The 27071-nt window shown below is 42.2% G+C and overlaps 1 protein-coding gene across 1 annotated transcript in view; it reads right to left on the reverse strand.

The window, feature by feature from the left end:
- The window catches only part of SPIDR (scaffolding protein involved in DNA repair), a 363404-nt gene that overhangs the window by 54914 nt on the left and 281419 nt on the right, over nucleotides 1-27071 (reverse strand). The window lies entirely within an intron of this gene.

Genomic DNA, 27071 nt, shown 5'->3' on the forward strand with positions numbered 1-27071 from the left:
ATATTACCCATTTATATTGCACTCTTTATATCTATACAGATATATATCTGGCGAATGAGCAAGTGAATAAGAAAATCCATTCTCAAGCAGTTAATAATTTCCCCAAATGTAAGAATATGCTAGATTTCCTATGATTTTTAAATAAGCTCTTTAGTTTTATGATTTTTGGCTAATAATTAGTATATATATTGGACTGGTCTGTGAAAGTCAAAAGTCTGAAGATGGCAAGAAAATATGTACTGTACAAAAACACTATACAGTCCCTTTATATTAACCCTTAGATGTCACAATTACTTATTTGGGCTTTTTCAGTAGGGTAAAGAGTAGAGATGTGCCAAGTGCAAAAATTCAAAGCATCCAATCAGAGATTCAGCAAATTTATAATTAGTGAACACTTTGTCTGGTTTCTATGAACTATTGTGCTTTGCACTGTCTTACTGACTAGGCAGTAGTGTGTTATCTCCTATTCAAGCACACAAAAACTACATATTTTACTGCCAGGAAAAAATAATGGTATTTGACTACCTAAATATTAACCAGTTGCTGGTTAATATTTAGGGTCACGGGAGGACATATACTACCTAAAGCTAAGTATATAGCGAGCTACTGCTCGCTATATACTGAGAGCGCCGCAGCTGGGACGGATCCCGACAATGCTGTTGAGATCCACCCAGCTGCGTGAGTGACAGCTGGCTCACCCTATCTAGAGGCAGAGCCCGCCCCCTCCAACATCCGTTCCTCCAGTCATCGCGGCATCCCTGTGGAGAGCAGTGATTGACAGTCACCGCTCTCTGCAGGGGGGTGATCAGCCTGCAGGGGGATGATCGGTAAGTGGGCTGGCTATGGCATGTGTTTGCTCACTTCCCGATCTATAGAGCCGACCTGTGACGGTTTCAATGTCACACGTGGGCTCGAACTAGGAGGTTGAGTGAAAATCACTCCTTCAAGTCAGGTTCTCCTTTAATTCAGGTCTTAGCACTCTGCTATACCCTCTTTTCTTGTGCACCTGCTCTGTGTTTATAGTTAGGAACTGTTGAAAGCAAGAATTCTTCTGCTGTAAACTTTGAGGATGAATTATTGCACAGTGCCTACAGCTACAGTAGTCAATGGGAATGTACTGACTGCTACGAATATATAAATATTGGCGAATGTCAATAGCCTAGCCATTGCTGCATCTTGAAAAAAGCCACAATCTGTCATTGTCTTTGGCCAGTCGAAGACTTCGTCAGTCATTCAATCGTTTTTCTGTTACATTGCAGCAATTATTTTCTTTTTGAAAGACAGGCGTCACAAAAACATAGATTTCCCATTGTTATATGTGTGGGATATGGGGGATTCCCCCGTTTGCAAAAGTTGACCATACTGGCATAATGTGGCTTTAATCACAATGGAGACTAGCATTAAATTGGAGCCACACTGGGAGCACAGTTACACATTTGATCTGCAAGGCTTTGTTTGTTGATTACCACTGCAGTGTAGATTAGGGAATTCCAAAGACAGGGAATTCCAGGAGCAGGACAACAGGGCTTTCGGTTATAATGAGCTCACCCTCTAAGCTGCAATTCTCTTAAAAACCAAACATGTGCCTAGACTATTTACAGCTACATAGAAGGCAGTAGGCTTTCTGAATGTATAGAATACTGACTAAGCATACAGGATTTGACAAAATAATGCTGTGAAATGAAGCAGATGCTTATTCACTAGGAGACAAGATCATGACATATGACACAAAATGCTTGAAATCTTAGCCAGCATAAAGCAAGGCCCCTATTGGAATTGTATAAAATTTTATCTAGTCAGTATGGCTTTAGAGTTATGCATGTCATTGCAATGAAGTTTATAACTAGTGTAAACAAAGTCCATAAAGCTACTATTAAAAGGCACACTAACAGTATGGTTACTCTGGTAGAAGCTTACAGAAAAAGGAAAAAAAAATGTAACTTTGCTGCTACTTTGCAATGGAGGCAAATTTTACCAGGACACAAAATGGCATCCAATCCCCCTGGCAAGCACACAGAGTGCAATAAAAACATGAAACCCTTGGCCAATCTTAAAAATAAAAAAAAGTATTGGTTGGAGTTTTACTTTAAACGTAATAAACTTTTCACAATCTAGATGTATCTTGAGAGAATCACAAACTGAACCTATATTATATTTTAATGAAGATCTAAACCCAGTCACTAAAATCTAAGCTTTAACCTGTTAATGTTAATCATTCATAAACCAATAAAAAACAAGTGACCCTGTGATGAAGTTCCTAATGCAACTGTCACCCAAGAGTGCTCCTTTGTTGTCACCCTGTTGCATGCACCCCAGGGGAACACCCCAGGATTACAGGTGGCCATGCTGACACTCATTATGAAGCCGACACTGGCACAGGTTCATGTAGACAACCCAAAGTAGCTGCAAAAGGCTGGAGGCGATCAGCAGCACTTAGATGCAACTAGGATGTAAAATGTTTCACTTGTTTATAATACTTAAGCAAACTAAATGTCATTCAGTTAGGATGCATAGCGTTTGCGGTTCCCACATGGTTTTTCGTGCAGAAGACTGCGCGGGTCGAAAACACTAATATTTTGAAATCCGCGTGGGTGCCGCTTGTTTGTGGCTATTAAATAGCTACGAACGTGCGGAACCCGCTGGATTATCGCGCTTGGACTATTGAAGTGCATTGAATTCCGTGTAGAGCGGCTCCACACATATCCGTACAGCCAAATACACACGGACAGCCGCTCAGGTGTGAATGGAGCCTTAGAATGTTGATCCACTTTACAGTGACTTTGTCACTTTTGATAGAGTCACTTCAAAGTTCTAACAAAACAGAACCCGATAATACTGGCCTTCCTTCTGCCTACAATGCCGATATTGTCTCTCTACTGCTGCCAAAAAGTTGCCTGCATACGACACCCTTGTGTCGGATACCTGATCCCCTGCTGAGCATTGTGGTTCCTTCCACTGCCACTACATCATTATTGTGTCCTGTACTGATGTGGGGTTTGGCAAGATTAACCACAGAGGGGGACAGGCATCCAAAACTCCTAGACCAAAACTAAATGAAAAATAGCCTTCAAACAGAAGCTCCAAAACCGAGTGAATGTCGGTGGCGTAGGCAGTGAGATAAGGTAAGGTAAGGGATAAGGTAAGCATTAAAGCAGAAGCAACGTGAGAGGATAAAAAAAAAAGGCTGCATGGTGCTTTTAGCCATAATGTGCTGTGTGTGTGCACAACATATTAACACATTATGGTAGATCTATCTGCCAAAGGGATCCCCTCCTGAGCTATACTCCTCCCTCGCCGCCACTTCCATGTTCTCCCAGTTTGCTTCTGAGTTTTTTAGTCTCTGGCCACTTGTTTGCCTGGGCCCCCGATGACATAATCTTGACATGCTGAGCGTGGGCACTGAGCTGCGCATTTGCAACTCAGTGTACAGGGCAAAACGTGAAATAAAAGGAAAATGCATGTGTGTAATACATGGGTGTAAATATGATTTTTAAAGATGTACAGTACACATATATTTCATCTTATCAATTAATACTGTTTTTGTTTATTAAGTAAATTATGCTCATTACATAATGCAATGGCAAGCTGCAGCCAACAAATACTTTCTAAAATTAAAAGATTTTTTTTTTTTAATGTATAGAAATATAATTCTACCAATTTTTAAAACACTGGTTTGGCCTAGGGATGCACCTAGGGGTGCACCAATACCATTTGCTTGGTATCTAGTACGAGTACCGATATTTTGCTTTCGGTACTCGCCGATTCCAAATACCAATACCGGTGCTTCTGCTGGCATGGAGCCGGCTTTCTCGGGCAATCAGGAAGCCAGGCAGCAGGCAATGACAGACCGCCCACTCCATGTTGTTTGGCCGGTTCGGTGCTGATTGGCTGGGAAGCTGGCTTCCCAGCCAACAGCATCGAGCCGGCTGAACAGCCAGCTGCTCACAAGTACAAATATGTCACATATGTTTCCCATGATCCCTGCGTGTGTTGTAAAGTAACCACCACTCCAAGCTCACTCCCTTGAAGAACTACAATCTCAATACAAATAGTAAAGTAAATGTGAGATCGTAGTCCATCATGGGTGTGAGCTTGGAGCGGTGGCTACTTTACAACACACACAGGGACCATGGAGAACAAAAGGAGCCACCCTCCAGAAGGAAGGACAGTGTCAGCACCAATTCAGAGATGATTTGAGGATCTACAGCTGAGTGATGCACAAATAAGCTACATTATTGTTGATAGTTAAAGTACTTGAATGCATTTCTAAGATTTACCGCCTGAGTTTAGTGTCATTTTAAAGCTACCTACAGACAATAAACAGAATCTGAACTAGTAGATTAATTTTTTTTTTAATATTCACTACCCAGGTATCTAATATTCCTCATAAGGAAATTGTTCAGGCTGTGAATATCACTTAACAGCACTATATTTATATAACGATCTATTTGACTTTGATCTTCCACTTGTTGTCAAGCGGCAATGTGATCGAAAAAAGATCTGCCAGAAACCTACACACGTGCTACTGGGACACGGCAATCAATTTTTCAGACAAATTAAACCATTATGAACTTTCAATACAGCCTCATATGGGCATATTTTCGTACTTATTTTGCAGCTGCAAAACACTAGCACAAACAAAGAACCTTTAAAATATATAGTGATGCATTCCAAAATCCATCTGGTTGTTTGTTACACACATGGCCAATATGAGTTTGTAGCAGCATTATATTATGTTAAGTACAATGAGAAAGGGCTACAGGCATACTTGTGATCATGAGCTGCTGTGCGTGTAAGGGATAGGTTTACTTCTGGTTTACACATGCTGTTAAACTGGAATAGGCCCACATGTCCGCATAATGTTTGCCTACACTTTTATCAGACACAAGCAAGGTTCACTGGGGTTGGACTGATACTCTCTGACCCTGAGGGGGTTTCTCTTATCTTGTTCTGAGGTGTATTCCTGCAGAGCAGCGAGGGCACACAGACACACGCACTGCTGACACTCCCATCTCAATCAGCGCACACACACATGCACAGACACCACTACAGAAACTTGTCAGGTCAAGTTTTAAGGTGCAGCTCCATAACCTATCATCATCACTGTATTGACAGCAGGACTGGAAGCGGTGAACTTCAAGGAGCATTCTGCACTGCTCAAAGCCAATTTCCCTCTCCAACTTCCTTGTGGTATGCATGTCATATCTATGATACCATCAGAGCTGGAGACACAGGACTGGCATCTTTGATATAATCGCGTCTGCAAGGGAACATCCTTTTTCTGGTGAAGAGAGGGACTTTTTCCAGTCCAAAAAAAAAAAAGTTATCTTGCTGCCTGTAACATATGCTTCTGGAAGTATCTACAGGATATGTTTCCTACTTATGTTTTTAATCCAGTCTGTCTCATGTTAGCGTTAATTGATAAATATTTACATCTCAGTTAAGATTTTGAAAGCAAGGATATTGCATAATCCGACGTAGCAGAGTCTGTAGTAGGAGTGGAGAGGATAGAGGGATTGTACAAGGATTACACTGACTGACAATATCCAAAACCCTTTCCTTCTACACATAACAGTTTTATTTTATAGAATGTATTTTTGTAATAAAACCTTTTTTTTTCAATAAAATGTGAAAAGACACAGCACAGTAAGCTTTGACTGTATCTATTTAATTGCATAAGAATTCAGTTATCACAAAAAATAATATTTAAAACAAATAAAATACTGGAAAGATAAATACACAGTGCAATGGCAACAACAAATATGTGTCAAAATATCATTTATGTGACAATCTGTCACACTGTTAATTTCATTTTCTAAACTATACTGGAAAAGCCAAGTAATTGAAGTAATTGCTAAGAGGAACACAGACAGTTTAGGAATGTATATACCTGCAGCCCACTGAAAGTTAACTGGCATTACCATTCTCTTAAATGGTCAGCCCACCTAAAATTCTTACTTTTGGGGGCACAGTGTGGGTGTCAAAGGGGTTAAAGCAGTAGCTGTAAAAGACTATACACTGTTGTTGTACTGTGTTAAATATTATTTAAAATAACATGATTTATTATGGACACATACAGTACGTGCATGTATGTCATTTGTAAGATTTAACAATGTAGTATACATAAGTCATATTTGCAGTATACTACATATAGTGATTTCTGAAAAACTGGCAAGTGGTCATATTAGAAGACCATGTGACCATGTTATGTCTGACCTACTGGAAAGTGGGGTGTGTATCTGCTGGGGAAGGAAAACTGGGGATAAACCAATATCGGCTAAATTCAGTAGAAAACAGAAGTTAATATATCTTTTTAATGTGTTATAGGATGTTAGAGAATGCAACATATAGTGTAGTAATACCTCAAGGTTGGTGGGGGAGATGGGAACTATGCAATTAGAGTCACAAAGAAATGTAAAGACACCTGAAAGCTGCTCAGTCACTAGATTAAACCAATGGCTTACTTTTGGTGGATGGTCTGGGCTTAAAAAAATCCATCCTCCCGCCAAAACAAATATTAATGCAGTCCTAAATGTGGAGTTTAAAAGGTTTTGTACCCCTTTTCGCAAGGCATGGTTTAGAGCAGAGGTTCTCAACCTGTGTGTCCTCAGGACCCACATTTGTCCTTGGTCATTAAGTCGCGGCCCAAGTTGCACTGCAATAGACCGCACGGCCGATGCAATGGAGTACGAACTGCGGGTGGGAGGTGCATTTGGGGTACCATTCAAATGAGTAGCAACACACCTCCTGCACCAGAATGCACGGTAGGTGCGATTGCGTGGCACAGTGCATTTATTGCATGGTACTACCGTATGTGATTAACGCACTGTACTAGTGTGAACGGGCCCTCAAAAACACTGACAGATACACACAACCACAGACACAATCTCACACACACACAAACACTCCAAAAATGTTTTTATTTGAGGTCCACCCAGTCTCCCTACCTTATGAGAACTGGAGTGGATCCTCAGCCTGGGATCCGGTGTGGGCTGTGGTGCTGTGACAGAGCTCCATCCATATGTGCATTGCTTGTACAGCTCCCTTGTGCGCCCTGTAGAAGTTTTGGGAGGCAGAATGTGCCGTCACCATGGCACCTCTATAGGACACGTGAGGGAGCTGTAAGCAATGCATGTATAGATGGAGCACTTTCATGGCCATAGCTCCATCCTACTCCACCTCAAGCTGACACTCGGCGCCAGGGAGCATATTTTGAATAGCTGCTTGGCACAAGAACTGACAGTGCTGCGCTAGGGGGAGGCAGAGGAGCATCTCACCTAGTAAAGTGGAAGGCTTGCAGCGATCCACTGAAAACAGGGTCACGACCCACCAGTTGAGAACCAAGGGTTTAGAGGAACCTACTGATCAGTATGTGAAACAAACTACAGACTTGGAACACCAAACTTAGACCAAAAGTTAAAGCCCAACTGAACCTTCTATATCTACTACTGAAATGGAGTATGCATACACAGTAAAATATATGTGGCTTTTCAAAATACCCAAGAACAGCAGCCAAGGTCTTTAGCAGTCCAACAACCCCTGAACACTATTCTAAAGGATAGCCTGCTCAGGGAGTGCAGTTGACTCGAGTTGTGTGTGGGGGTATGTCAGGCCTCTAGAGACCCAGGCCGCTGCTTGTGTGTGAGAAGTGGCCCAAATCTTGCATTTTACAATGTATAAACAATGCATCTCGGTATAAAACCTGTTTCCTATCATAAAATGAAAGGTCTGGGGTTGCTCAGTCTCTTTGATGTACACATATATGGAGGAAGTGGCGACTTATTTCTATCTGTATCTCTGCTTTATCAGACATTAAAACTAGCAGGAATGCCAGTAGGCTAACATACCTGTTACATGGACATGGAAACTATAGCATTCCCAAGAATTTTAAAAAAATTGCTAAGAATGCTTTATAGCTGGACTTGTTATAATTTTTGAATTGTTACCTACTAGACATAGAAGGCCCCAAAATCCTTCAGGGGGCCACACGTAATATTGAGTATATATAATGCTCCATGGTATTGTCAGAGACTGCTAATATACAGCTGGAAATGGTCAGAGACTGGTGACATGCTACAATTTTAGCTGAAGGCTGGAAATGTGCTGCAGGAGACAGTTAGAGACAAGGAGACAGCTAGGAGACAGCTAGAGATCACTGCCATTATAGCTCCTTTACAAATTAACATTCCAATTACTGGCTGCTGGAGTCTGAGGGCCTCATCATAAGTACCAAAGGGTCACATGCAGCCCTTGGGCCACAGGCTGACCACCAGGGGTACACACACATTTTTTTATTAATGCATTCTATCTGCTATGGAGAAAATACATTCAAGAAAAATGTTAATCAGAAAATGAAGGACACTTCCAGGGATCAATTTACAAAGCCTAAGACTGTCCTTGGAAGTCAAGGACAGTGGGCACCTACAAGGTGTCAACACTATCTACATACAACACTCCTGAGCAAAACACACTATCACAATATATAGATGCCTTAAGGGCCCATGCACACCTGCATGTTTGTTCGTTGAGGTATGTTGCTTTGAATGGGCTGTTAACACGAGAAAACATGCACCTGCACTATTTTGGGCGCACATCACAACTTACAGAACATCTGTACACTGTAGTGCACAAATTTTTTGGTTTTAACTGGATATGTCTGTTGGGGTGCCTTTTAGAATGAATGGCACTGCAACACATATATAGACATATGAAGTCAACCTTATTTTCATATTTTTCAACTTCAGCATGACACTTAAATGTGTGCTTTAATAAGACATTGCTGAAGTAGAGAATGTTATCACAGCACCACTAACTCTACAAAAAAGATAACTTATGTCATGGGTCACGGTCATTTGGCAGAATGACTAAGGGTAATATGACAGAGATATTTATGGGGAAAAAACTAGATAACTGTAAATGTAATTATAAATGTTAATTATTTACAAAATATCTATGAATAAGTAGTGCAATTAATTGATCTTAAGTAATATCAGTGCACTTTGGACTTGCAGGTGGTAATCTGTGAGTGTGCAGCTTTTGCCAGGGGTCAGGTTACTATTCAAAGTTACATGATGTCACCTCAACCTTCAATCATCCCTCCATAAAACTAAACAGTTTGATTTATGTATTGCTTACAGAATATAAGTACATATTTTGAAGTACTCCTTTATGGGCTGCGTAGTTATCATGAGGTCATCTGAAGTGATGGCACAGAGTCCTTTATGAGGGTGTTAGATACTGCAGAGCAGCCAGTTTCCATACTGACTAGTTTGATATTGCAAAGAACAGTAAGTTTTATACAGTGATCTTAAGTTATAATTGGTCATCATCTGACCATACACGTAAATGATCAGCAAAGAAAGGTTAACTTAGATTCTGATAATATTCTGAATGTGTATTGATATCCCCTATCGTACCTGCCTGACTTATCTGCTCAGACACAGGATGTTAACCCCTTCGTGACTGACGACGTACAGTGTACGTCGCCAGCATCGGGGCTGTTTAAACAGACTCCCGGCGACTTTTGCCGCCGGGACTCTGTTTAAACTTGTAGAGCCGACTGTCGGCTTTACAACAGAAGCGATCCTGGCGACTTACCTGTCGCCAGATCGAGGAATATAACATGGGTGCAAAAATGGAAAAAAGGGCCTCAGTCATGAAGGGGTTAAACCATTTGATGATTTAATTGGCAAGTGTTAGCAGTTTTAATGTGAGTTTTATCTTGCACCACAAACATACTGGATGTTTGCCAGTGATTCACAAATGACTGAATCGTATAGATTACACCATCCACATGCAGAGCCTGTTACAGATCAGGCAGAGCAATGTTAGGTAATTTTGCATTCATCTTTAGATGGAGATAGATAGAAATCGGGAAGGTTTGATATATCCTTCAGCCCAGGTCACATACAGATCTTTTGCACTTTATATGTAGGAAATTTGTGTGAAGAGTAATTTGTAGGCTATGACCAGGGGCTTAACTAGAAATCACAGGGCCCCATAGCAAAGTTTTGTATGGGGCCCTGTGATTTCTAGTTACGCCCACCTGATAACCCAAACAGCCCACCTAAGGGTGACCCTGCAGAGCCCACCATAGACTCTCTATGGTAGGCTCTGCAGGGTCTCAGGGGGGCGGTCAAGCCCTCTTACCTGTCAGCCCTGATCCTCTGTCCGCCTCCTTCTCCTCCACGATCGACTCCTCCGTCACTGGGCCCTGCCTCCTTGATCGGTGGGCCCCCCCCCTCGATCACCGGGCCCCGCCTCCTCGATCACTGCCGATGACGGGCCCAGCCACCTCCTGCGAAGCTGCTGGTTGTCACCAACTCAGCAGCGGCTGTGAGAAGGAACGGAGCGTTCTTCCTCACAGCCGCCAGTGACAGCCAGCAGCCTGGCTGTCCGAGCAAGATGCCATAGCGACCCAGGCGGCCCGCATGGCATCAGGGAGATGTCCTGGCCGTGCCCCGCCGTGCCTCGGGCCCCATAGCGGCCGCCTGGGTCGCTATGGTGATTGTTACGCCACTGGCTATGACTGGTGTCTGCCTTTTATAATTTGTGTCAATATTTATTGACACAACCCAAACGCGCAGCAAGTTAAGTCAGTGCAATACTAGAACTCCTGGTCTGCATATGTGTTCTAGGTCAGTAGCTCAAAAAAAGAAAACACTTTAAAAAAAGTATGCATAGCCAACATTTTTGATTAGAGTAGGAAATGGTTAAAACTAGGGATGAGCTGAAATTTCGTCTGAAATTGGTACTTTGAGCAAAATGCCGAAAGTACCATTTTTTTTGGCAGAAAATGTGGTGCATCCCTGGTTTCTTTCCTCCTTGCTGGGCGCTGTTCTGTGTCCCCTCTGACACAGAGCGAGAAATAACGTCACCAGCACTCCACAGTGTAATCAAGCAATAGTCCATTTATTGGCACATTGCCATTCAAAATGCAAGCGCTTTCGGAGCCTCAGAGGGTCCCCTTCATCAGGCTCAGAATTATTCTGAGCCTGATGAAGGGGTCATAAAATAATAAAATATTGGTCTTGACCCGATTCTTGTCGGGAAGGAATGTCTACGTTTGGATTCGGAGAAGCGGGAAAGAGGGAGAGGAGGAGGAAGAGAGAAGGATAGGAAGGACTAAGAGATTCAGAAGGGGAGAGAGAGAGGCATAGATAAGATGGGGAGGGGAAGAAAAGAAGGATCAGGTTCCAGAGGTGTGTCATCCGTAAAAGGTTGCATGATTGGGTGGTTTAAAGGAGCAGCTACCTTTCAGGCTGTTATTAGTTCAGTGTCAAAGTGGGGTGGGAGACATTTCCGGATCCAGGGGTCCCATACTCTTTCGAATTTATGCATAGCATCGTGGAATTTAGCTGTCAGTTTCTCATAGACAAATACCATGTGCAAGCGAGCTTTTGTCTTGGAGAAATGTAGATGGGGAGTCAGCCAAGCCTTTGCGATTGATTGTTTGTTTTGCAGCGGTGAGAACATGTGTCATTAGGGTGAACTGTGCATTGTTCATAGTGTCAGGCCTCAAGTTTAATAGAGCTATAGCAGGTTGAAAAGGTGGGGCGTGGCAGGTGAGAGAGTGTAAAAAAGTGAACACCTTTCGCCAAATTTCACAGGTATCGGGCACTCCCACCAGATGTGGAGCATAGTGCCCTGGGCAGTGCAATGGCGATAGCAACAAGGGGATGAGGGAAAGATACGGGCTAATCTAGACGGAACATAGTACCACCGCATTAAAACTTTGTAGTTGGTCTCCACTGCCACCGCACATCGAGAGGAAGACCTGATCGTAGCCCAGATTTGCTGCCATTGTTCACCGTCCAGAGTTAAATCAAGGTCACGTTCCCATTGTGACATATAAGAGTGGGAAGGGGGGGTAGGGGGGTGTACAAGGGAAGCATAAAGTGAGGAGATTACTCCCTTAGCATGCGGAGAGTGTAAGCAGATGTGTTCAAATATGGAGAGGGAAGAGCGGGTGGGTGTAGGACCTAGCATGGTGTTAAGAAATGGCGGATTTGTATGTAGCAGAAAAGGTCTGTATGGAGCAGGTCGTGTTTAGATCGTAAAGTTGAAAAGTGTTTAATACCATTTTAGACACCGGGAGGTATCTTTTTCTATTTCAAAAGGGAAATATCAGGGGCCTGATATTTTCACAGACCCCCCGACAGTAAAGTAAAACTACGACCTGAAAATTCCTTATCTGAAATCTGTTTCAGGTCAATGACTCAAAGTACTGAAGGAACGGACTCAGCAGGACAGTCAGGCAACTAGCATTTTCACATGGGCCAGCCATGGCTGTGTACATACTTCATCAATATCCTTTAATCTGCACCTAAAATGATGAAATCGATGCATGACTGGCTTCCAATGTATGGCCTTTTTTGGGGCCAAGTACTGAATGCAAAATGTAATCGAAGTTTCTAAGCAAGTCAAATTCTCATGTATGTTACTGCATTCAGAACAAGCTAAACATACATTTTTAATTCATTCTGCCACACACAAACTCTGAAAGTAACAGAAAATGCACGTTAATATGTAGAACCTTGTCTTGAATTGTATTATGATTGTAATGCCTTCCTTATATTGTAAAGCGCTGCGCAAACTGTTGGCGCTATATAAATCCTGTATAATAATCATTATATTTGCACATACTACTAAGCATACACACAGGAACGCCAATGAAGCTGTCTGATTACTCAGATCCAGGCAATACTAATTTGAAAAGTCCTTCTTCCCGGCTAGTTTAAAGAATGAAATACATGGATTATGTCAATATGTGTAGGCTGTACTGTATGTAGAAAAATGTTTAGATGTGCAATAGCTCATTCACACGGATGTTTTTCAAAACCCTGGGTTAAATCCGAGGCATTTTTTGGCAGAATTAATTTTGGAGAAAGAAATCTATCAATTGTACTTAGTGGAAATAAAGTTAAAGTATTACTTAAGGCTAGGCATTTTTTCACAGTACCTCCCCCACACTTACCTGTCAACACTGCTTGTCGCTGCTGCGGGCCCCTGGAGCATCCTCCATTCCCGAACTTTCTGGTTGCGGGGGAGGATACTGAGGGCAGAGGAGCCACAGGCTCCTTCTGCCATCAAACTGTTGGGCAGAGAAGAGGGGCGTGGCCTGCTGCAGGGACACACACAGCTACTGCGGGCATGGCCAGAAACGCACACGCACGGGTGTGTCCACAGCAGCTGCTTAGTTGATGGAGGCACCCGTGCAGGAGGCGGGAGGGAGAGCAATATGGGCACCCAGTAGAAAATGAAGTAAAAGGGAAAAAAAAAGAAAAAAGTTCTGCATAAATGTAGTCTCCCATTAATTATAACAATAATTTTAAAAAAAATTGATATCACTTTAACTGAAAGAAGCAGGTTTCTCAAAAGGGACCAGAACTTAATTGAAAGTGAAGATTTGCTATCCTATAGGAAACACCTAGAGACGATAATTGTGCCTCAGCACTACCTATTTCGGATCTTCGGTGATGTCACTGCTGTGCTGCTCACTGTTCCGAAGACTTGATCGAAATGAAGCTGTAGCCGAGAACCTGCAGTTCATTCATCAAGCCTGGTTTTGCTTTCGCTCATTCTGTGGAGTTGGGCTTCTCCACCTCTGCTGATTCTTTGATTTTAACTAACAGTCATCTGGGGGCAGCTTTGACACGAGGAAGCAAATTATGTTCCTTTACCATCATGGCTACCTCTCACAGACAATGCAAAACAAAGCACTAGGAATCAATAACGCGTTAAAAGATCAGCTGTGGGTAGCCCATAGGCATTGCTGGTGACTAGTCCTTTTCCATCTGCAATCCCTATGGGCACAGCTTTCACAGTACATACCCTCTCTGATTATTTACCGTCATATGGGAAAATACAGTGAAGAATGTTAGTGGTAGCTCTGGCATCAGCATCAACTTTTTCTGCTTCACTTTTCAATGTCTTTTACTAAATTGGACACATGCACATGCCACTGAAGCTGAAAGAATGGCAGAAACATTTTAAACACAAGCACTGATACCAAACACTTAGAGGATGTAAAGTTTTCTTTAAAAAAAAAAAGGGGGGGGACTCACCTGAGTTTTTAGCAATTGGCATACCAGCACATGATGGCAGGCTTACCTGCCAACCTGATCCCCTCCAGCGTTGTGATGTCCGTGCTCTCCTCCCTCACTAGCATTACCATCTTCTCCCTGTCTTCCTCCAGGTTTTGAGTCTTGAGTCACTTGATTGGTGGGCTCCTACCTTATCTCTACAAGGAATTGTGCAGAGCATGTGCACTGAGCTGCTGAAAGGCAGGCAGAAGCTTCCATGGCAGTACACATAAAAAAAAAACTTTACTTCCACTTTACATATTACATGTTTATTAAAGATTTTCAAAATATAACAAAAAACACACATACAATACAGTAAGCATACATTAAGACAATCACATTACATACGATATCTAAGGTAAAAGGGGGGACAAGAGACGCAGGGGTACATGGTCTCTCTGTCATTTACAAGATTCTGTCGGGAATCACTGGAGACCAGCCACCGTCATACCTTGGGAAATGGGAACAGGAATTCCGAACACCCTTATCCCTCTCTCAAAGGTCCAAGGTGCTGCATATGTGCTCCTCTGCCTCCACGGATAGCTATATGATGGAAGTTAACTTCAAACTTCTCGCGAGGTGGTATCAGGTGCCCACCATCACCCATGCCATCAACCGGGCAAACTCCCCGCTGTGTTGGAGATTATGCGGAGCTCAAGGCACGTATGCTCACTTATGGTGGGATTGCCCGCACATACAACAGTTCTGGGGGGACGTCACCCGCCTCATTTCCACCATTAGTATACCTACACACATGGAACCCTGGCTGTGCCTCTTCCATCTTCTCCTCAATGCGTTCATATAAGAGATCGGTAATTCCCTTTATGCTCAATGCAGCGAAAAGCGGGAGTGAAAAAATCCGTACCCGTCAGTGGTAATAAAACTGAATTGTATGGCCAGTCATGAGCTTTATGTAAGCGATCCCATGTTGTAAGTGTGGCGAGAGTGAGGGGGGAAGTCAGAGGGGACAGTGTCTGCGTATATTTACTTCCACTTTAAAGAAGTCTGGGAATTTAAAAAAACTTACCCTTGCACTGCAAGAGTTAAGTGCTCGTTTTGTATAGTGGGCTCATACAAAGCAGATATACTTGCATGATTCTCAGTCCTGCGGCGGTCAGCACTCACCTCTCAATCCCTCTGCTCTGGCTGTAGAATGACCCTTGGATTCCTCACATCTAATGCAAGGCATTGGACCTGCATTAGAGGTGATGAGGTCAGCGACTTAAACCGCTGGATCCCAGGGGAGAAGAAGCTGTGAGGACCGGTCTAGCGGCCTGGCGGGACCGAGGATCAAATAAGTACATCTGAGTTATTTGAGCCAGCTAGGAAAAATGAACACTTAACCCTTACAGAGGGAGGGATAGCCCCACTGCAAGGGTAAGTTTTTTAAATTCCCAGAAGTCTTCTTTAAGGTATATAAAGAGCAATTTTCATACATGTTTAATAAATGGCAGTGTCCTTATAGTGGCATATTTCATTTTTTTTTAGGAGTAACCTGGTATTAACTGAATATATCATATCTGCTCATAGTGAGGTCAGTTCATTCATACTGTCCACACCAGAAGCAAATGTAAGGACTGCAACAGACGTCATAAATCTGGGAAGTACCATCTGTAAGAACGCAACTAGAGAACAGAAAAAACATTGGTGCTATAAATATGGATATCACCTGCTGGGACGAAAAGTAAAAAAACAAAAAACTTTCAAGCTTTGTAGTCGTACAGGAAAACAAAATGTAAGCCTAGCTGGTAAGACAGGAATAGTGATCACTGGGATGTGTCACCCTCTCGTTCCTCTCCCCACCTCCTTGTTTATGTCCTCCTCTCTCATTCATTGGCTAGGCAGGGCAGGAGTGTATGAGCCAGAGTGTGTGGCTGAGCACATGGGGAGTGTTTACAAGCAGTGTGGTAAAAGTTCCAGCACAATTCCAGGAATAAAGATTAGATTCTTTTTTCTACACCCCCTCTATCTCTTTTCTCTCTCCTTTCTTTTGGTCAATATGTCACCTTGTGACAGGCAATAAAAGATCACAGAGGGCAGGCCCCCCTCTCCATTTTACTGACAGTCCTGTGGAAGGGAGGCCTCTGTGGGAGAGCTGACAAGACTCTAGAGTGGGTGGAGAGCTTTAGCTCTTCAATCCTACCAACCACAGCACGAGGGACTGTGATAAACAGCGTTCTCTTGAAACAAGATACAACAGTACATTTTGTTCTTCTTTGACTGAAAAACAACTAGACTTCTCCCAGCCCTAAATAAACAGTTCATCCTCGTGTTTATCTTTCTCTTCTGCTGCAGTTGATAGAACGTGTGTTTCATATCTGGCTTATAGCAAATTTTTGCGTTTAGGAGACAACACAGTTAACCCCTGCAGATGATCAAAATATTATGGGTTGTAAATGTCAGTGTTTGTAAACAGCTCTTTAACCGCTTGAAGACCAGGTGTTTAGACCCCCTTCCTGGCCAGGCCATTTTTCAGTATTCAGCGCTGTGATACTTTGACTGACATTTATTCCGTCATGCAACGCTGTACTGAAATTAATTTTATACCATATTTTGGGGACACATAGAGCTTTCTTTTGGTGGTATTTAATCACCACTGGGGTTTTATTTTTTACTATAATTAGGAAAAATTACTGAAAATTTTGAAAAAAAAAAGTTTTTTTTACATTATGTTAGAAAACACTTATTATTACCCAGTTTTTTGGTAAAATATAAAAGTCGGGGTCACGTCGGTTAAATAGGCACCAAACATGTCAAGCTTTAAAATTGCGCGCACCCGCGACATCGCAGAAAACTACCATACCCAAAATTGGCAATAGGCGAAGCTTTAAAAGCTTTTACCGCTCATCAGTTTAGTGTTATCAGTGATTGATGGCCCTAGACTTATTGCTCTCACTCCGAGGTACGCGGCGATATGTAACATGTGCGGCGTAATGGGCGCAATCGTCTTTTTTGCACGTATGCGCCCACGACGCATGTTTGCATGCGTGTATGTATGGGTGGGGACTTTTACATTTTTTTATTTTAATTCTTTATGTGTAACTTAAAAAAAAAATTTGGGGGGGGGGACTTAAATTTTTCCCCACTAAACTTTATTGCTATCACATACGGGGGCTAATAAAACCCCCCTATGTGATAGCAAAATATGTGACAGGTCCTCTTTATGGAGACATCAGGGGTCTCCAAGATCACCTCTCTCCCTCTCCGCTCTGGCATGTCCTTTTGTTTCTTAACATCTAATGGACCTGTATAAGACCTGATGATGTCACGGGTCATTAAACCGCAGAGCCCAGGGCAGAAGAGGCTGTGTGGACCAGTCTAGCAGCTAGGCGGGACTGGGGATCAGGCAAGCAAGTATATATTTTTTATTTCAGACCCTAGCCCAAAATGAGCATTTAACCCGTGCAGTGCAGGGGTAGTCCCACAGCAAGGGTTAATTATTTCAAATGCCTGAAGTTGTTCTTTAAAGAGTATTTCCACTTTTGCAGTTTGTTTGTTATGTGTTGCTATTCACACAGCCCATCTAATACAATTTAAAATCATATAAATTTTTTAGCATTTAGGGCCCAGTCACACCATCAAGAGTGCGTTCCAGTGCGTTTGGTGTCTGGAACGCAACCCATCTGGCTCAGTTTTTTGGGGGGAGGGAGGTGGCATGGCGGTGCATTGAACTCCATGGCACCGCAGCCAACAAACACATGGCACATTAGTGCCTGCATTCCGGTCCAGTGCAATCTGCAAAAAATAGTGTTTGCATCAGATCGCACCGCGGGGGGGATGGTGGTGTGGGCGTGGCTGCGGTGCCATTGAGTTCAACGCACCGCCATGCCCCCTCCCACCCCCAAAATAACTGAGCCGGACGGGTTGGATACCAGTGGCCGAACGCACTCCTGATGGTGTGACAGGGCCCTTAGGCCTTTGCAAGCTTCTCTCTCTCTCCGTCTCTCAATTTCCAGTGGCATGAAACTCTGGCTGTCTCCATAGAAGGACTAGGGACAGACTGAGCTTACCCTAATTAACATAGAATGGGGGGAAATCTATCAAAATTGCATCAGCCAGAATCTGGAGCAGTTGCACATAGTAACCAACCAGCTTCTCTCCTCAGTTTGTTCAGGTAAACTATGAAAATGAAAGATGGAAGCTGATTGGTTGCCATGCAATGCTGCTCCAGTTTTGATAAATTCCCCACATTGCTTCTATTTCTTTAACCAATAATGAGATCTGCCAGCACAGTTCGGACACTTATGCCAACCTTAATCTGCCCAGCCACCTTGCATTCCAGAACAAAAGTAGTAAAAAGGACAACTTTTCTTTCAGAATATTTTCGCACCTCTCCCCATCACTTTTCATACCTCTGTCCATCACTGCAGCTACCCTGGTACCTTGATGAAAATACAAATCTACCTATGGGTACAATTTGAAAGCCAATCCTCTCAAAACAAATATTTCTGTTTTAGGCAGATGCTGGCAAGATACACTACAATTTGATTGCACAATCTCCTCTTGATAAATTGTGAGGGCCTACCTAAATTATCCATTTAATCTTTATCCAATCAGGCAGGCCCTTAATTTATTGCTGCAAAATATATATATTCAATTTTTTTTCACATTTTGTGAAAGTGAACATAACCGTTAAGGATGTTACATTTTTTAGCTTTTCCTTTTTTCTTTGCCTTCTCATTCTTCCATTCCTGCAGTTATATATGTGGAGATGAGTATAGACAGAGGGTTCTTAAAGGGGAACCAGGGTCCCCCTTTAAAAAGGGAACCCTGGTTGAAAAAGGCTGGCTCAGAATTTGACAGAATTCATTGAACCATGGGCTCACACTGGCCATCTGGTCCCCCAAGGGACATCATTGACAGGCCTACCTATTATAAAACTAAGGAGGCCACCGTCCAGACAGCTCAGAATAAATCTTCTTACACTTCTCAAGCCCATGAATATGAACTGTACTCAGACCTCTCTCGTATAACCATCCAGAAGAGGAAAAGTCTTCAACCCTACCTCTTGGCCTTATAGACCCATCACAACAAGTATGCATAGGGGGTTCCCTATAAACTGGTCTTCCAGCACAACTGAAGAACACACATAATTTCCTCAGACAAAGTGCACCAGATCCTGGAAAGCCTGCAGCTTCTGCCTTTGAATTTCTCAACAGCTTTCAAGCGGAGCCCAACTTGAGGTCATTGTCCTCCCCTTCGATATGAAAGAAGGCCACCTTTTGCAAGCCAGCACCATCTTCTTTTTCCGTTGGATTGCCTCCACACTACCCTGAAGCTATCCTCAGTTACAGCAATGCCTATTCACTCCTGGGTAGCTGCCTCAATGGATACAGCGAGTAACTCTGCCTCATGATTCCCTCTGAACACTCGCATACATCAAGTTCAGTTATTTTACACTTCATCCCTTCCTGGTCTACCTCACCAGCAGATCTAAATATGTACTCCGGCATATATCCAGTCTGCATTACCTGAACTGTTTTCCGCTCCAGAATCTCCCCATTTCCCAGTCTAAACAGTGTGACTGCCCTTGCACCCACAACGGGAGCGTTTCAGCATCTGCAGACTTTTTTTTTTTTTACCAGTGACTGCCACTCTTGTGCCCATATACTTTATAGAAATACCTTGTGCCGTCTACAACAAGTTTGCACACTGTATATGTACTGTTTATCTTCAGGTTAGGAACCTGCAGGCTTTAAGGACATATGTAATTTGCTTATTACATTACTATGTTTTATATGCCCCTGTGTGGTTCCCTGGGCCGCCATTGACCCCCCCAGGTCATTCTTATTGTTGTCCCCTTAACCAATGGCTACCCATAGCTCTTTCCCCTGATAATACCTTCTTGTAATTACCCAAGAAGTTATTACTTAAGGTAAAATCCATCACCACCTGGTTGTGCTCGATCTTGGAAGCTGCAGTTGCTCCCAGATTTGATTTATGACTCTGTTTTCACCGCCAATGACATTCAGCACAGCTTCAGGCATGAAAGACTGCACAATCTCAGGCTCTGCCCGATCCTTCGAGCACTTGAAGACTGTCAGAGCCTATACACATCTATTACAGCCACAATGCCATCCCTGACTGGGGAGACCCTCTGGCCATCTTCCTCTCTGTTGTATTGGAAAGTGGGAAAGCTGTAGTTTTGAAATCTGATATACTTTTGTACATGGTATTATTTGTAAACACTAAGCATTACTGTAACCACTTTGGGATTCTGAACATTGAAATGTATGCTAAAAAAACTTTAGGAAGTCTTTAGGACACATCTCTAACGTCCAGCTCCTCTACCCACTGTTACCATTTCCCCCACCACTTTTACTGGCAATAACTTACTTTGTACTACACAGCAGTAGCAGCTTTCAAAATGCAGACGCCTCTGTGAAAAAATTACACTTGTAGATAGTCTGCAAGTCTCATTGAGTAAATACACGGTTACAATGTATTGTTTCATTGTGTTTCATTCATATGTAGATCAAAGGTATGAACTTGAATCTACATATGAATACAATAGTAAATACAATGGCATCACTTAAAGAAGCCTTACTAATTCATTTTTTTAAAACAAATGTATTTAAATGTATCTTAGTTAACCTCATTGCGCTGGTCCATAAGGGGTACACAGGTAAGAGAGCTGAAGTGGTTAATGACTGTTGCTGTTTTCTGTTCTGTTCATGATCTTCATTCCCCTCCAATCCCTCTTATTCCCTCCCCCCACCTTTCTTTTCCCTGCTCTCTCCTATCCCCTTTTCTCCCCATGCCCATCACCCCATAACATCCCTACTACACCTCCCCCTCCCCATAACTCCCTCTCCTATTTTGTTCTGTTCCTTCTTTTTACTTTCTTACTCTACCACTTTCTCCCCTTTTCTCTCGTCTCTCACTCTACCTTCCTCTGCTTTAATTTTAAAGTCTCCAATGAAGAATGGGCAATGCAGGGAACTTTTCTTGATGTTGATCTCACCATCCCCATTTATTGGGATGCCCCTAATGCACATCAAGATTGTTTTTACTCACCCATTTTTTAGCAAATACAGCATCTCAAGAAAGGCCAGGTAATCCTGTCAGGGGACACAAACATCACCTTTAACTCTAAAATGGATAGGACCCCTCTTTCTTTACTTCCACACTCACTTACTTTAATGTTCAGGCCAAGGCCATGGTCAGGTTACTATGAAACAACATACCGTAGTAGATACTGTATATGGCATGAATTAATGATTTTTTCCCATCTCTATAACCTGCACAATGCATTTGGCTGCATTGGACACTTTTTTTATGTATTGCCAATTCCTCCCTGCTTTTTCCAAGGCCAAAATCCTCCCTGCTCATTGGTGGGATCATTCCCCAATCATCCTTGAATGTTCCTCTGTTCTCACTTGACAAATTTCAACATCAACCTAATGAGTCCCTCCTCTCTACTCATAATACCTATTAAAAAATGTGCACGTCTATTCAGGCCTTCTTTCACAACACACATTCATTCCCCTCTATTATCTTCCTACGTTTGGTGTCTGAGTGGTATCTTCTACATTAGTGTAGCCACTTTTACTGTAAAAGTTATAGAATATGGATTAAAGTTGAAAGTTTGACACATATGAATGCTTAGCTCTAGGTCAATAGGTGTGTTCTTAAAACTGTTCTCCAGACTGTTTATGACTTTATCAAAGAGGCTCATTAGAAGTCCTTTGAAGACCCTGGCAAAGTAAGGTTTGTGATGCTCTGCGTTCCATCTAAGCTGCATTGTGTTTTATCAAATATGTCACCCTCCATGAATGCCTAGCACAGACATGAGACTTCAATCTGGCCATTTTTGTTTCCCACTTGCAAATGCTGAGGAAAATGAGGGTGGCATGGTGTTTAAAACAACCACCTTCATTCTCTCCACATAGTTTGGGGTTCTTCAGACCTCACCATCATCACAAACACTATCCTCTAAATATAGTGCAGATGGACAGAGTACAGTTAATGAGCATTGTCTCCCCAGTACACGAAGGGCATTACCGGCAGGATCGCCAGGTAGAAATAAAGGGAAACAAACCCTGAAAAAAGGAAAGAAATGCAGCTATATCAAGGGAATGGTAAGCTGCAATACATTACATTTTAGTTCTACGGTTGAGGTACAGGTTGACTTAATCTAAAACTTAACATGAAAAGAACACTACAGAACAAGTCCAGTTGAAAGTGACTAATTACTGTAACCAGCACTTTAAACTCACAGTACTGAATAGCCACATATGGTTAATCATACTGTATTCTGAGTGATCTTAGCTTTTCTGGGGAGGGACCTACTTGGGGTACCAACACAAGCTGAAGCAGACCTTGCATGAAAACTGCAGGGCCCACTTTACCGACAGTTTCATCCTCCTGAATAGGAAACATCTAATGAATTCTGGGGGGGGGGGAATAAAGCTTTACAAGAAATAAAAAACTCAAGTGCGGCCTCGCTTACTTTTTGGAGGCACTGGTGAAGTCACTGTGCCTCACTGGTGCCTCCTGGGAAAGCTGGGCGCTCTAGTGTTTCAATTGCAACCATTGTACATGTCTTCAAAATGTCTGATGGCATTTTGTTAATAGAAATATGTAATTTGTAGGACAGGAAAGAAAGACAAACCAAATGTTCCATTGTGATTAGAAGAATGTCAACGAGTGTCCTTTTAGATGTGCACACTGGTCACTCATCCTGGCTGGCCTTGATCTAGTCTAGGGAGAATTCACATCTAAAGGGATGCCATTTTTTAACATAACACAAGAAAGAGGATCCCTATTTTTGCAGATGAGTACTGGAAAACAGAAGAAATTTTAAAATGGTGAATTCAACACTCAAAGGGCAGTAGGGACAAGAAAAAGTAGGGGTCATATGTGCAAACTTGTTTGCATCTACTCATGGTGTTTAGGACTTTTAAAAGCCCACTCTTTTTATTTTTTAAAGTAGTATAACAATCTTCAACTTTTTTTTTAAATAATTAATCCAGATCAAACAATTATACATTGCTCAGCAAAGTGTTTCTTTATATTTTTGTCCAAACACTTAGAGCTAGACATGTGTGATTCGTTTCATTCCGAATCGAAATTCGGACGAATTTTCGGAAATTCGTAGATTCAGATGCATCCGAATTCCGAATTACAGGTAAAACGAATACAAACGAATCCGAATTCCTGAAATTCTTATGAAAAGCATTATGACACCTCGGCTCACAGACTCGAATAGCATTCGGAAACTCATGAATAGCACTCGGGAGTTTCCGAATGCTATGTAGTATTTGACGGCTGAGAATGTCAAATGGGCGGAGCGAGCCGTGACGTTACCCTCCACCCATCTGTTGACATTCGGTCTGAATGTCATTTTGCAGCGAGTTTTCGTCGAGTTCGGGTGGTCGTCGTGCGGTGGGACTTTTTATTTCAGCGGGGGTCGTGCATCGTGATTGACGCTAGATTACATCGATGGAGCCATTTTTTTTTTTATTAAAAGGAGAACTAGGAGGTGAGTGCTTTTCACTCACCTCATAGTTCTAGCCGACCTGTGACAATGAGACTGTCACAGGTCGGCTCAGTAGATTGGGAGGTGAGCGAACACATACCGGCGTTCGCTCACCTCTCGATCCTGTCACGGCTCTCTGCATGTGTCCTCCCGTTACCCTAAGGAGAACTATGGGGAAAAGCCTTAATCCTATAGCTCTCCTTGAAAGGCATAGTCAAAAATTGACTGTTTTTTTCTTCAATTAAAGGATTTTATCTAAAAGTCTGGACTTTTTACTATTTGATTTAACCCTTTAGTGAATGAGTAGGGGTACAAGTACCCCTTACTCATTCCCAAGGGGGGAGGGCGGCATCTGGGTGCCCCCTTATTTAAAGGGGTACCCCGATGCAAATAAGCCCCCTTGCCTGCAGACCCCCACAACCACCGGGTCAGGGTTGTGAGGAAGAGGCCCTTGTCCCCATCGGCACAGGGACACCCTCCCAATGCCGAGGGCACGTGGCCTGGTAAGGCGCAGGGAGGGGGGGCGCTCGATCGTCCCCCCCTTTCCTGCCCTGCCGGCCCAGTGTTTGGATTAAGGGTCTGGCAGGACTGTTAGGGGAGGACCCCACGTTCTTTCCCCCCATTTTTTGGGGCTAGTGTTCCCCTTAAAATTCCTATTCCTAATTCTGGTAGGATTTGGGGGGGAACCCCGTGCACTTTTTTTTGTTTTAACTTGGGGGAGGGTCCTTCCTTACATTCCTAACAGACGGAAAGGGTCTGGTATGAATTGGGGGGGAATCTCACGCTTTTTTTTTTTTCATCTTCTGCAGACTGTAAAAAAAAATGGAAAAAATCAAATGTCACTTTGCGGCTAACGAAATTTCGTCCAATAAACGAAATTTCGACTGGACTACCGCTAACGAATTTCGTCCGAATCCCGAAACGAATTGAATTGCGGATGAAATTCTAATCCGAAAAACGACTACTGCTAACAAATTTTGTCCAAATCCGAATCCCGCAACAAATTCAATTGCGGACCCGAATCCAAAAAACTAAATATGCAAAATCCGAATCAAAACGAAACTAAACAAATTTTTTTGCTGGTGCACATGTCTACTTAGAGCCATCATGTTTCCAAATAGCTAGTTCAAAATCTCTCAGCTCTGCTTCCTTCAACTTCCTGTCCAGTAAAAGATCGCAAGAGATATAACAGCTTTAATAAGCTGTCTATCTACTAGCTTGGAAAAGAAACAAGTAAGGATGGAAGAGGGAGAAGGAAACGTATGAGGATGTAAGGAGTGTCTAGCCTTGCTGTGTTGGTGGAGACACACACAGCTTACTAAAACACACAAGGGTGGCTCCATTGATCCCTGCAAGGGAAAGGAGGCACCCTAAAACAGGATATCAGGGCCAGTGCTCAGGGGACCAGCTGAATCTGCAGGTAACTAAAACTTTGAAACATCAAAGAGTAGCATTCATTTTAAGTAATTTTATCAGTATTTGAAGTAGCTCAAAAACATTTTGACTTCAATATCCTTTTAAGTTAAATAACTAATTTAATATTTTTCAACTACAAAAATATTGAATTGATGGCAAATTGGTCAAGCATACAAGAGACTATTACATAGTTAACCAGAGTTCAACAAATTCATATTACCAAACTTTAGCCATTTTAGAATAAAAACCAATGGAAAACAATTTTGCTTCACAAAAAAAAAGATACTAACTCCAGAAATATGGTTATATCAATTATCTAGGGTAATTTTTTTTTTTTTTAGTGGACCTTTACCCATATCTTTAAAATAACAATAAACACACCTTTAGAAATGTTTAGTAATGACAATCTACAAACCCATACTTCTAGATAAGTGCAGGCTTTCTATTCTTTGCATACCTTATTTCTCTTTTCTTTCCCAGTCTTCTGACAGTGGCCATGTTTACTAAGGGCAGATAACTAGCTCTCCTATTACTTTCTGGATTTCTGGCATGTGACTAGACATTTGACCATGCACATCATCTCAGGGGTAATCTCATGAGATCTCATGCCTTTCCCTGAGATCTCATGAGATTACAGAGGAGTTTTGCCATCAATGCTCTGCTAATGACAAGGCAATCCCAGTGTGCATTGCGTTGGCAAACTGAAGTTATTTTGCCCTTTCAAAGCAGGAAGTGAATGCTCTGCAAATGTAAGTATTTCAAAACCACAGCATTTTACACCTGACATGTCTATGTTATTATTAATCATCATACATAGAGGGATGCATTGGTAGAATTAGGTTTTTAAGTGTAAAAGGTCCGCTTTAAGCAATTATAAATACGGCTACATTAGTTGCAAGAAAATAATTGTGTGTGTTTCATTCAATCACAGAACATGCTATTACTGCCTCATAAGGTAGGTAGATAAAATCGGTTTTAAGAAATTGTGGAATGCATATGCAACTAATTTATTATGGGGAAAAAAAAAACTGCACACCTGAAGATAATGTTTTCTACACACAGGATGGCCAACATACAGTGACCACCCACTGTGCGTAAGTGTGGATTTGGAAAAACTGATTATAAAACCAAAGACTGTCGGAAAAGCACATTCACCAGACAGATGTAGAGGTGATTAAAGTCGATCAATGTTTTTGTTGTCATATGAAGGGCAAATGTGATATGACTGCAATATTTTTTTTAATATCTGCCAAGAGTCGAGCTTTAAAGTGACACTAAACTAAAAGGAGTTTATTTTTTAAAACATGCATTCAAGTACCTTAAATATTAACAAAAATGTATCTCAAATCATCTCTAAATTGGTGCGGACACTGTCCTTCCTTCTGGAGGGTGGCTACTTTTGTTCCCCATGGTCCCTGTGTGTGTTGTAAAGAAGCCTCTACTCCAAGCTCGCTTCCGTGATGGACTACAATCTCAATATAAAATTATTATTATACAGGATTTATATAGCGCCAACAGTTTGCGCAGCGCTTTACAATATAAGGAAGACATTACCATCACAATACAAATCAAGACAAGAAGGGCTTGGAGGGCCCTGCCCGCGAGGGCTTACAATCTAAAATAAGAAAACTAAACCTGAGATTGTAGTCAATCCCAGCAGTAACCTTAGATATGTTTTGACACTGACTTCCTAGTTGGTTTTCTCTGCAGATGGCTGGGAGCAGCAAGGGCAACGTGAGGTGCCTGATATTATCCCACAAAGGTGGTCTGTAGACTTTGGCATAGCTCAGATGTTAAGGTAAAGGGCAGGTAGTGGATTGATTTGGATGAGCAGTTACTAGCTATTAGTGGACAGTATTTTATGGTTAGAGAGTTTAATTGGTGAATTTAATTTCACTTTAACATGATCTATCAAAGTTATTTGCCTTACTTAGTTAAAATGTGTTTTAATACAGTAGTGATAGATTAGAAATTGTAAGAAAATTGTAGAAAGTTTCTCCAATGAGGACAAATTTTTAGTAGAGTGGGGAGGTGTTATAACTTCCAACAACTACTGGATTTGAGCTTTAAACATCTAATTGCAAATCAAC

This window comes from Nanorana parkeri, unplaced genomic scaffold, assembly GCF_000935625.1.
Source record: "Nanorana parkeri isolate BGI_ZX_2015 unplaced genomic scaffold, ASM93562v1 scaffold617, whole genome shotgun sequence".
Lineage (NCBI taxonomy): Eukaryota > Metazoa > Chordata > Amphibia > Anura > Dicroglossidae > Nanorana > Nanorana parkeri.